The following is a 12,815-nucleotide window of genomic DNA, read 5'->3' as shown; positions in this document are numbered from 1 at the left end:
CTGTGCAGGATCTTAAGCTGCACAAGCCTCAACCTGGACGAGATGGCCACCTCCCTCTGGAGCTATTTCCCCCACATCCCTTTCCCATTTGGTCTTTAGTCGCAGTAATTCGGGGGTAGCAAAGGATGTCATGGCGTTATAAAGGATGGACGTGCATTTGGCGGGGATGTAGGATGGGAGTATATTACGTTCTATGGGTGTGTAGTCGGGGGCTACCTCCTCCAGAGGTATGTGGGTTCGCAGAGCATGAATCAATTGCATAAAGTGGTACCGCTCAGTATTTGGCAGTTGGAATTTGTCCTGTAAGTCTTCCAACGAGATTAACTTCCCGTCCCTCAGGATGTCTTCTACCCTCAAGATTCCAGCTCTCACCCAGCGTGGCCACGGTTCGAACTTCTCTATTTCTTTCAGGTTGCTGTTATACCATAGGGGTTGTGCCGAGGTAATCTTGTTTGCCCACTCCACAAACACATGTGTCTGCCTCCAGACTGCAGTGGTGTGCGACCCAATCGTCGGAAGAGAGGGCCGCTGTGGGGATTGGTATGTGTGATGTATTGGATCTGTACATTGCATGGTGTCCACCTCAGCCTTTATGTGAGGCAGTGCCCGGTCACCATGAAGCAGGTCATTGACCACTACGAATTGTGAAGCCCAGTAGTAGGTTTGGAGGCGGGGTACTCCTATCCCTCCCTCCCAGATAGATCTCTGCAAAGTGCTCAAAGCTATACGTGACTGGCCTCCCCCCCAGATGAGTTCCCTAAGGAGGGTATCTATCCGGTTGAATTCGGAGGTGGGGATCGTAAGTGGGGCATTCTGCAGGACATAGAGATATCGTGGGAGTGCCATCATTTTAAAGAGTGCCGCTCTGCCCATGAGAGTCAGGGGGAGAAGCTTCCAGTGACGGATGTCAGCTGCATATCAGTCAGTGATCGGCTGGAGATTGTGCTTTGTGTAGGTGGTAAGATCACTCGTTATCCAGACCCCCAAGTATTTAAAGCCCTGCCTTTCCAACTGATATGGGCAGTCCAGCGGGATGGCCTGTCCCCCCCCTTCACCTGGAAGAGTTCGGATTTCTTCCAGTTAATTTTCAACCCGCTAAAATCCCCATAGTCCACGAGCATCTGGGTTACCAGAGGGCAGTTCCGAGTCGGTTCCGCCATATACAGCAGAAGGTCGTCAGCGTAAAGGGATATTCGATCTTCGTGTCCCTCAGGCCATCTGAATCCTGTCCATGCCACACTCTGTCGGAGCCAGAGAGCCAACGGTTCAATTGCAAGGGCAAAGAGGAGGGGGGAAAAGGGGACACCCCTGTCGTGTACCCTTGCCCAGGAAAAAAGATCGGGAAGTCCACCCGTTCACTCTGACCTCTACCTGTACGTTTGTGTATAGAAGTTTTACCCAGCCCAGAAAGCCCTCTCCAAACCTCATGCGTACCATAATTTCCCAAAGGCTGTCCCACTGTATTGAATCAAATGCCTTTTCAAAATCTATTGCTAAAAGGGCCAGTGGAGTATCAAGGATAGGAGCCCGTTGCTTCGCCAGGTGGAGTCGGCGCAGATTCATTCGGGTTGATTTATGAGGCATGAAGCCACACTGATCTGGGTGTATCTGGGTGTATCAGGGTGTCCGCCACCGGTTGGAGCCGGTTGGCTAAGAGCTTAGCTAAGACTTTGGCTTCACCATTAATTAACGAGATTGGCCTATAAGAGGCACATATCTCCGGGGGTTTGTCCGGTTTAGGAATGACTATGTCTCATCAATTTGATTTCGATGAAGCAACTTGGAATCAGAAGAGAGAATTAAGAAAAGATGCAAGACTCTTAAGAAAGAACATTTGAGCTAGAGACTAATTCATAAAAGATTTTTAAAATACTATTAGCCTCTTATGAAAATTAGAATAGAGACAATAGACATTTTGGATATCAGTGACAGGGAGAGGAAATGTTGTAAGCCCTTGTTACCAATAAAAACACTTGAAATTGTCACCTCTAAATGATTGCGCAGCCCTGAGCAAATGGTAAATGTCCTATTCAAATTGAGTGTGTAACTGGACAACAGATACGGTGAAACAAAGAGTCCAAAGCAAGTAGATTCTTCAGTCAAAATACGCTGTCGAAACAGATTTTATGAAATGATGCAAAAACAAGACTGCCGACACGTGTTTCGACCCAGAACAACGGGTCCTTTTCAAGGCAAGACGTATGTTATTCAAACTGCGTTGGAAAACCCAAAGCCCTCCTGGGGGGGCAGATATATGGGCCAATTCTAAAGTAGTTGATTCTCCTCAAGAAAATAAGCGGCAAATAACTGAAGCAGTCTCTGTTACTGATACAGTGTGGTACATTCCCAGAACATGGGAGTTTGTTCAAACGTTGCAACTGTGAGTTCAGGGGCTGGTTTCGACCCAGAACAACGGGTCCTTTTCAAGGCAAGACGTATGTTATTCAAACTGCACTGGAAAACCCAAAGCCCTCCTGGGGGGGCAGATATATGGGCCAATTCTAAAGTAGTTGATTCTCCTCAAGAAAATAAGCGGCAAATAACTGAAGCAGTCTCTGTTACTGATACAGTGTGGTACATTCCCAGAACATGGGAGTTTGTTCAAACGTTGCAACTGTGAGTTCAGGGGCTGGTTTCGACCCAGAACAACGGGTCCTTTTCAAGGCAAGACGTATGTTATTCAAACTGCACTGGAAAACCCAAAGCCCTCCTGGGGGGGCAGATATATGGGCCAATTCTAAAGTAGTTGATTCTCCTCAAGAAAATAAGCGGCAAATAACTGAAGCAGTCTCTGTTACTGATACAGTGTGGTACATTCCCAGAACATGGGAGTTTGTTCAAACGTTGCAACTGTGAGTTCAGGGGCTGTGGCCACAGTGGGGAACCAGCCCCTGAACTCACAGTTGCAACGTTTGAACAAACTCCCATGTTCTGGGAATGTACCACACTGTATCAGTAACAGAGACTGCTTCAGTTATTTGCCGCTTATTTTCTTGAGGAGAATCAACTACTTTAGAATTGGCCCATATATCTGCCCCCCCAGGAGGGCTTTGGGTTTTCCAGCGCAGTTTGAATAACATACGTCTTGCCTTGAAAAGGACCCGTTGTTCTGGGTCGAAACACGTGTCGGCAGTCTTGTTTTTGCATCATTTCATAAAATTTGTTTCGACAGCGTATTTTGACTGAAGAATCTACTTGCTTTGGACTCTTTGTTTCACCGTATCTGTTGTCCAGTTACACACTCAATTTGAATAGGACATTTACCATTTGCTCAGGGCTGCGCAATCATTTAGAGGTGACAATTTCAAGTGTTTGTATCTATTAGCAGTTTATGAGGTGACTGCTGGTCCCTCTTTCGTGCAGCAACCCAATCTTATTTGGTTTGTAAGGGTCTCATTGACTTTAGTTTGTCTTCTCAAATTTAGTTCTAACCCAGCGCCTCATCACACCGGCACACTTCAATTTTGTTTTTCTTGTTACCAATAATGCTCATAATTATTGGTCTTTAATGGAAGGCGGACAGGTAACCCAATCCTCAGCACAAAGTAACTGTGTTACAGATGAGATGTGGTGTTCCCATTTTTGACCACTATTCAGTAGTACTCAGCATAGGGAAGATAAAACCTTAATAGATGCTCCCTGGACTGGCTGTGTCACAATAGATGTTATTAGGAATTTAATTAAATAACCATTGCGCTCAAGAGCAACAGGGCCAAATGGCCTCTCAAACTCAGTCCTGAAGGACAATGTAGAGATTTGGGCTACAGTCCTCCATTTACTCTTTGAGAATTGTCTTGAGAGGTGACAGTTCTCTGTGAGCTGGACGTCTGAAGTAGTAGTGCCCATCTTCAAGAGGGGCGATCGGCCAAATCCAAACAATTATCGCCCGCTCGCCCTTCTTGATGCTGACTGTAACATTTTCGCAGGAGCTGTCTTGCAGAAATTGGAAAATTGGGCTGCAGAAAAAACGTTTTGATAAAGCACAAATTGGCTTTAGGTGCAGTCTTTCGGCAACTCTGAAATTCCTAATAATAAATACACTTAGGGATAATGCATGGCGGTCTGGAAGCTCTTGACCATATGTGGCGTTCATTGACTTCACAAAAGCATTCAACACTGTGAATAGGACAAACTGTTTTCTAAAGCTTAAAGAATTGGTTATTCCACCTAGACCCCTGTCTATTTTTGGTATATCTGCATAATGACACTGACATCTTAGTAAGACTGGATGGGCAGGGCCATTTGACCAAGCCCATTACCTACTGAAAGAGGAGTGAGACGGGGCTGCATATTTGCAACTTGCCTCTTTAATCTGTATTAAGCAGATTTAAAGAATACTCTGAATAAGAATTCTCTTGCAAGCCCAACGATTGGTAAGCAGACGCTGCCCCGGCTGGCCTATTCAGATTATATTTTACTCATGGACTTTACCCCACAGGGAATCCAACAACTACCGAATGCCATGAGCAAATATGCAGCCATATGTGAGCTTGAAGTGAACACAGGTAAAACCAATCTAGTAAGGATTGGTACACGAGTAAAGAAGGGTCGGTCTCATAGATGGATGATGGAGTCAATCGTTGCAAAACCAGTTTTGGAAACCAAATGTCTGGGTTTCAGAGTAACAGCTCATGCACATGTTAGTCAAATAAAAGAGTACCAGCTAAAGTTGACCTATGAGCTACACACATGGACAATATAAAAAAAATAACGTTTGTAAATTCTCTCTGATTCCAATGAGTAAACTCTATAAGGGGAACGCAATCCCCACGATTCTATACAGTATGGGTATTGAATCCCAAGTTTAGGATTTGGATTGGGACTATCTAGAGGAAAGGCTCTGGAAGAAGGCTCTGTCACTCCCCCCTCTCATTACCAAAAGTATCTCTTCGATATGAATTAGGCTTAAAACCATTGGGGGGGTGTTTGGAGTGGACATTGATGCAGCTGTATAGGCTAGCTAATAGCCACAAGATAACACATTATACGTAGACCTATATACTTATTTATTTTATTGTATTTATTTATTTTAATTTTTACATGTCATGAAGATCTCAAAGGAACAAATGACTTCATGAAAAAATTAAAGGCAAAGGTCCCGTGCACTGTGCAGCGCCTCCAGAGAAATGAGGTAGAGCTAAACACTAATCTGAAAGCATTTTAACGATTGCTGAATGGAATGGACTGGAAAAATACTATCAATGCCAGGAGAGGGCTAAACCTCCACAGTAATCCATCTTTGCAGGATAAATGCTTCAGAGCTCTGCCACAGTATGTTATATAGTTTCCGGATAGTGGAGGAAGAGATGTCATGCTAAGATTCTGGCTAAATCTACTGCCCACGGGTGAAGTACAATCGAGTAGACTGAGACTTAGACCTAGGGTAAACATTTGTTCGCTATGTAAACTGCCGATCTGACAAACATTATACCACATTCTGATGGAGTGCCAAGGATCAAGAGAATTAAGAATCCAGTCATTTGCGCGATTTGTTGATAAGTCTAGATGGCTGGAAACGAGAGATTTTTGGTATCGCCTATCCTCGGGGCACTAAGCCTTTTTATCTATTGAACTTGTGAAAGTATTGAAGAGGCTAGAGTTGTATGAACAATGCCTGAGGGTTGGTGGATTGACTCTAAAATGTTGCCTTATAACACCATACTTGGGAATAATCGATTTCATGAGCTGTGAGTAGTGTTGTGTACTGTCTTAAGTGAAAAGTCGATTATATGACTATAACACAATAATAGTAAGAAAATAGTAATAATAACAACAAATGACGTGTACATTGATTCTCGGGAATGTGGAAGCAGGTTGTCAAATGAACAGCCATTTCTAGACTGAGTTAAACGTCCAGCTTTTTTACCACTGCCAATAGAAACAGGCAAGAGCCCCAAGGCATTGCAAGGGTACATCAGGTAGTTCAAAGATAGATAATAGAGCGATTATAGCAAGTGGCTAGAGGGAGCAAGGAGGAGTAAGAAAAAGTGGATACAACAAACGAAATCAAGCAAATATGTGCAAGCAGGAGACATTTCTCATAGAGGTTTTGCATGGTGTAATCAACTATTGACTGTTCGTTAGCCTTCTCATAAAAGTTTGGAGAGGGACTGTTGTGTTTGCGCTGGGGTTTGCTTTTACAGGCGGGGATACTTTGTCAGGATTTTTCCTTGCATTGCAATGACAATTCTCTGACTCTGCCATCAAAACCATGGTATTTTCAGAGTGACCAGGTGCTCAGTCCACTTACAAGGATGTGTGCTGTTCGCATCCATTGAAAAGTTCTAATGTGCCCCGTTGCCACCGCAGTGCCAGGTGTGAGGTTCAGTTATGGGAAGTTAACATAGGCGTGCAAAATTCCATGACAGAGGTGGCAAACTACATTGTTATCACTCTGCACAGCAAGGTCATTATTCAATGATATCAAAGCAAAGCCGGATACTGTTGTGGCCCTGGGCAAACAAATTAACTGTAAACCCAAATTCAGTAGTGCACAGTTAGCACAGCAAGACCATATTCCATGCATCTATATGTGCTTAGTGCTGGGGGCAGAGTGTGTGTGTTTGTCTGTGTGTGTGTGTGTGTGCGGTCTGGTGAGCTGCCCCTGCAGTCATATTATCTGCCTGTGCAGTGCCTAGGGACATAATGCAAAAAAGCACCTGGGCATATCATTCTAACAGTTGCTAAAAGTGGAGTCTCTCACACATGCCCCCACACTGCTTACACAAAAGCCAACGTGATTGGCTATGTCAGTGCTTGTTTCACTTACCAGCTCCACTCGCTACTTGCCCATACATCTCTTGCTCCATAGATTTACTCCAGCACCTATATTCCTTCCTGTCTTTTGGGAGGCTCTGCAGTGACTCTCACTCGTGGTATCTTCTCCCTCTGAGCCACATGACTGGCACTTTTTGACTGTCTAGGCATCAGCATTTTCTTTGCTTATGGGGGTGTCACACACACGCCATAGGATTTCAGTTTTTTTCTGTGTTTAAAAATGGTTTGATGAACTTTGGCATACCAAACGTAAACTACCCAAATGTTTGGTGATTTGTCAAGGATGAACCTCAGAAAACGTTTAGAATAGTTTGCCCAGAGTTATTCCACATGACTTAATGGTGGAAACCTGGCTGAGATCCCATTCAATCTGAGGCAGTTTTCAGAGAGGCTGATGTTAATTGCTGGAGTCATACTTGGGACATTTTGGAAAGATCCTATGAAATGTAGTGCAATTGAATTAGTTGTTCGAAAGAAGGGCGATGAGAGGTAGTGAGGGAATATAGACTCAGTCAGAAAGATGGATTTAGGGGTGTTTTGCTTATGCAGAGCTATGTGACACTTCATGTGATTTGGAATCGATTAACAATACAGCTGCCACCCCCAGAGATTCAAGGAGGTGGGTGGCTTTCCATTCAGTGTCCATGTCGGTCTTGAAGTGCGTAAAGGTTACATGTGCCATAGGGTGACAGCTGGGTGGTGGATCTGGAAGAGCCTGGTATCTATCAGGGCAACTGGTGGGAGAGGCATACACAGCTAATTTTGCCTGCTCGGAGGGAGCAGCAGAGATTTGGGGAGGCATGCCGGTCAGTGTCTGCTTTTTGAAGGGAGTGGATGTCACATTTGCCATCAGTGGACACCTTGGAGGATCTCAGAAACACTCAGGGCAGCATGAGGGACAGGCAAACATGCCTGATCTTTCTGGGAGGGAGCATTAAAGATTCGAGGAGGTGTGTGGCGCAACGATCAGTGACCGTCTTTTGAATTTAGAGGACGAGATATATGCCATTCGTTGACATTTGAGGAGAAACCGGAAATCCAGGAAGACAGCTGGTTGGATAGGCACACTCACTTCATTTTGCTGGGAATGAGCAGTAGTGATTCAGGGTGACAGACATTTGGAACAACATGTCAGCACCCAAACAAGATTGTTACGGAGCGTACTAACCAGTTGTATGCATGCGCAAGCCTCGTTCTGGCTCACGCATGCAAGTTGAATAAAATAGGAACCCAAAGGCGTCATTCGCCGCCGGGACCCTTTATAGCACAGACGTGTCCATGTATTATTACTGCAGGTGCGTGTGTGCGATGAAGGGCGGCCTGGGGCAATCATAGAATCCAACTTTGGCGACGAGGAAGACGCTAAGTGGGGTGGGCGGAATCCTCAGAAGGACATTCTAATCCGAGGATGAGTTGATCTGACACGCTCACGAAGCACTGATTCCTACATGGCAAGTTGGCTGCCATTTTGGCATATTTCATACTACGGTTGCGGCCTGCAAGGGTGCTCGTGCGCCGATTGTGTTATTTCTAACTCAATTTTTGGAAGCCTCACGGCTTTCTGACACCAGATGGCTGTGATTTACTGCATTTGAATTGGTATGCTGGTATCCCATATACCATGATCCTGGCCACATGTGCTGTCTACGCCTTGCACACTGAGGAATCAAGTAACTGGGGCATGCTTCATTGCGAGGAGGAGACAGACATGCGGCCTCACATGCTAAAGTGGGGTGCTCTATGTGGTCTGACAGCACGGGCGACCAGGAAGATGCCGCTGTTGCTCCAGCACCAGTGCCACACAGACAAAAAGGTACTTTGGTGCCTATGCCAGAGTTTGACCTCTCGGGGTCCCTGTCCAAGCTTGGTCCCAAATGGTTGTTATGGGTAGAGAAGCTGGAAACGTTCTTTAGAGCCACCGGTGAGACAGAGGACGACGCAAAGGTGGCAACTATGCTGTACTCTGCAGGATCGGAGGTACATCGGATTTGTGAATCATTGAACTCGCAGGCGAGGACATATGTAGCTGTTCAGACTGCTCTACAAAATCATTTCCTACCGCTAGCAAATATGGATTATGACAGGTTTGTCATGTGTGCAGAGAAGCAGTCTGGGGATGAGGCATTGGACCAGTTCTGTGGGAGGTTAAGGCAATTGGCCAGCACATGCAGGTGGGAGAATGAGGAAGGCATGGTACGCAACCAACTTATTCAAGGGTGCAGCTCGCGGAAGCTGAGAAGATAGGTGCTCCGTGAGCCCGGCCTGACGCTGGCACAAATTTTGGACATGGGATGTGCATATGAACTGGCGGAGAGCAGGGAAGCCGGGATGGATGCGGCTGTCCGCCCGGGGAAATGTGAAGAAGCCATAGCCATTGGTCACTCAGCCTTTCAAAAGCAGCGTTGGGGTCAGAAAAAGCCCAAAGGTTCTCAATACCCCAACACCCCGCATTCATGTCAGTACTGTGGTTATGATCTCCCTCATGTGGGCGAGTGTCCAGCAAAGACAAGAATATGTGGCCATTGTGGCGTGCCAGGACATTACGCAAGAGTATGCAGGGCAGTGGTACCAGTGGCTACGTCCATAGGCCTAGCGAGGGTTGGCAGTGGTAACACAAGAAAGTCTAAAAATGTTGCGGCAGTAGAACAAGGTCTACAAGAACTGGACATTGCAGAAGAGGAGGATGATGAAGAGGAAGTATTTTTCATATTGAATATAGCGTCAGGCACAAGGAAGCAGATGCAGCCTACCTGCATGGTCAACATCGGGGAAACCCCAACCCCAGTATTAATTGACACGGGAGCATCAGTCTGTGTTTTAGCAGAGAAACACTATGAGGCTCTACCAAGCCCGCCGGTGCTTGTGCACACCAAAGCAAGAATCTACACCTTTGGGGGAGACACACCCCTACCACTAAAGGGGTAATTCGTGGCGTCAGTGACCCATGGACAGAATGATATAAAGGCCAGATTCTTTGTCACGCAAGTGAGCTCCCTTTCACTGCTGTGCGGCTCAGTGGCGCTGAACATTGTTCATTTTGCCATGTCAGTGTATCTGAAGACATTGACAACATCATGGAGCATTACGCAGACATTTTCAGAGGCGTGGCAAGCTCAAAGGGAACCCCATTTGTCTCCACATCGATGAGTCTGCGAGGCCAACGGCACTTAAGCACAGGAGAATCCTTTTTCACCTGAGGTTGCAAGTCAAACAGGAATTACAGGCTTTGGTGGCTATTGACATTATTGAAAAGGTTGAAGGCCCCACCCCATGGTTGTCCCCAATTGTGGTTGTGGCGAAACCCAAACAGCCGGGGGCCATACGCATTTGTGACGATATGCGGCTGCCTAACATGGCAATCAGAATAGAGAGGCACCTCACTCCGACATTGGATGATACAGTGGGCGAACTCCAGGGTGCCAGAGTATTCTCTAAATTATACCTCCGTTCTGGGTATCATCAGTTGGAGGTACACCCTCAGTCCCGCTATATATTACGACCTTCACTACACATGAGGGCCTATATCAGTCCAAAAGGTTAAGCTTCGGCATCTCGTCAATGGCTGAAGTTTTTCAAAATGTCATCCGAGGTGTCCTGACTGGACTGAAAGGTGTCATAAATTTAAGTGACGATATCTTGGTTTTTGCTTCCTCAGAAGCGGAACACATGAAAAGACTTGAAATGGCTTTGGACAGGATCAGAAACCTAGGCCTCACGTTGCACAAGGGTAAATGTGAGTTTTTCAAAGACCGAATTGAATTCTTTGGGTTTAGATGGAGAGAAAATGCGGGATATACAAGAAGCAGCGGCCCCGGAACCACCCTCGAAGGTCAGGAGTGTCCTAGGTATGGTGAACTACTGTGGCTGGTTCATTCGGGATCTAGCGTCTTTGTCAGAGCCGTTGAGAGCGCTTACTAAGAACAATGTCATCTGGGCATGGACCACCAGAGAACAGGATGCTTTTGAAGACATTAAAGCTGCGCTGACGGGTAGTGAAACAATGGCGTACTTTAATCCCGAGAGAGAGTCAGAGATTGTTGTGGATGCCAGCCCGGTGCGACTGGGCACGGTGCTACTACAGGCAGATGCCCAAGGACAGATGTATCCAATTGTGTATGCCAGCAAGGCTCTGTCTGATACATAAAAAAGATATTCACAGATTGAAAGAGAGGCACTGGCCATCCTATGGGGGTGTAAGCACTTCAGACTATACATTTTGGGGAAACCTGTGGTGGTCATCACAGACCACAAGCCACTGATCCCCATCATGGAGGGCGGCTTCTCGAAGCCACCCCCTCGGATAGAGCGGTGGATGTTGTCCCTGATCGAATCCCACTGACTATTTGTCTCGTCACCCTGGGGCCGACCATACGAAAGAGAAACTGGAGGTGATCGAATGTGTTGAAATGGTCTGTAATTTGGTGGAAGCGGCAATGCCCGTGGCGTTATCAGTTCAAGAGATAGTGGAAGCGTCGAGAAACGACAAGGTGTTTCAAATCATTCAGGCGGCCATGGACAGCGGTGCTTGGAAAGGAGTACTGGCCAACAACACCAGAAGAGAGATGGGGGCCCAACAAGACATGCAGTCACTGTGGAGGGCCCGAAATGATCTCTTGATGTCAGAAGAGGGTCTGATGCTGAGGGGATGGCAGATTATCATACCTCGCACCCTGGTTGTGAAAGTACTGGAACTAGCTCACAAAGGATACCAGGGCACGGGGAAAATTAAAGCACATTTGCGAGCCAAGGTATGGTTTCCAGACTTAGATAAGCGAGTGGACGAATATGTGCATCTATGTATTCCGTGTCAGGCTGCTAGCCCTGCCGAGAGGGGACCCACGATACAATCCATGGAAAGGAGCGAACAGCTGTGGGGAACTGTGCACATGGACTTTGGGTCCACGGGGCGAGGTATGTATTTCCTGGTAGTGGTGGACCAGTGGTCCAGGTACCCGGAGATCGAGCTGGTGGAGTCTACGGCTTGCGATCATCCCATATTAGCTCTGGAGAAAATCTTCGCCACACATGGTTTTCCGTACAAACTTTGCTCGGACAATGGCCTGCCGTTCCAGGGTCAGCAATTCGCCAAGTACATGGAGGACCGCGGCATCAGACATCGAAAAGTGACATCCCTCTGGCCAAGGGCCAATGGTGAAGCGGAGAGGTTTATGCGTACATTAAACAAAATATTCCGAATTTCGCTGAATGGAGGTGGGGAGCTACGTCAGAACTTGTTTGAATTCCTTAGGGAGTATAGGGCAACCCTGCACCAGTCTACTGGAGTAGCGTCTGCGGAGGCACTGTTTACACGTTGCCCCAGAGGTCTCATACCTGAGGTGGAGGGAAGAGAACCAGGTATAATTGACAATGACTGCGTTCGAGAGGAGTGGCAGGTGAGGAATGAGAGGGAGAGCAGCCGGAGAAATCTACAAGGCAAGGCCATTGCTGTAGGAGACACAGTATTGATACAAAACAGGCATCCCGAGAGGAAGATGTCCCTTACGTATGAACCTCATCCCCGGGGGGTGACACATGTGAAAGGATCAATGATTACTGCGGCTGATGGACGCGTAACTGTGACCCGTAATGTGTCCTATTTCAAAGAGATTGAAGGCCATCCGCCCGAAGGAAACCAGGGGGCCAACGAGCCCGAGAATGCAGGCATCACCCCGACGACCGAAGGGTATGACGGTGGAGGGGATCCTCTACCAGTGGACTCGCCACGTCTGACCCAGGAAGACAGCCGGAGATACCCGAGCAGGGAGGCGAGGAGGCATCCAGCCCGACTCCAGGACTACGTAATGGACACCGATGCCTAGAAGCTGTGGTGGTAATACATTTTGACTCACATTGATTCGTTGCATATTGTTATGGTACTGTTCTGTTTTTCATTTAAAGAAAAGGAGGAATGTTGCAGAGCGTACTAACCAGTTGTACGCATGCGCGAGCCTCGTTCCGGCTCAACTAGGACAACAAAGTGTGCCGGCATTGCACCATTAAAGTTAACACTCAACAACAGAGAAGATTGCACTTTCAGT

This window comes from Ambystoma mexicanum, chromosome 3p (genome assembly GCF_040938575.1).
Source record: "Ambystoma mexicanum isolate Mex_15411 chromosome 3p, UKY_AmexF1_1, whole genome shotgun sequence".
NCBI lineage: Eukaryota > Metazoa > Chordata > Amphibia > Caudata > Ambystomatidae > Ambystoma > Ambystoma mexicanum.
This window is presented reverse-complemented; position numbering follows the sequence as displayed.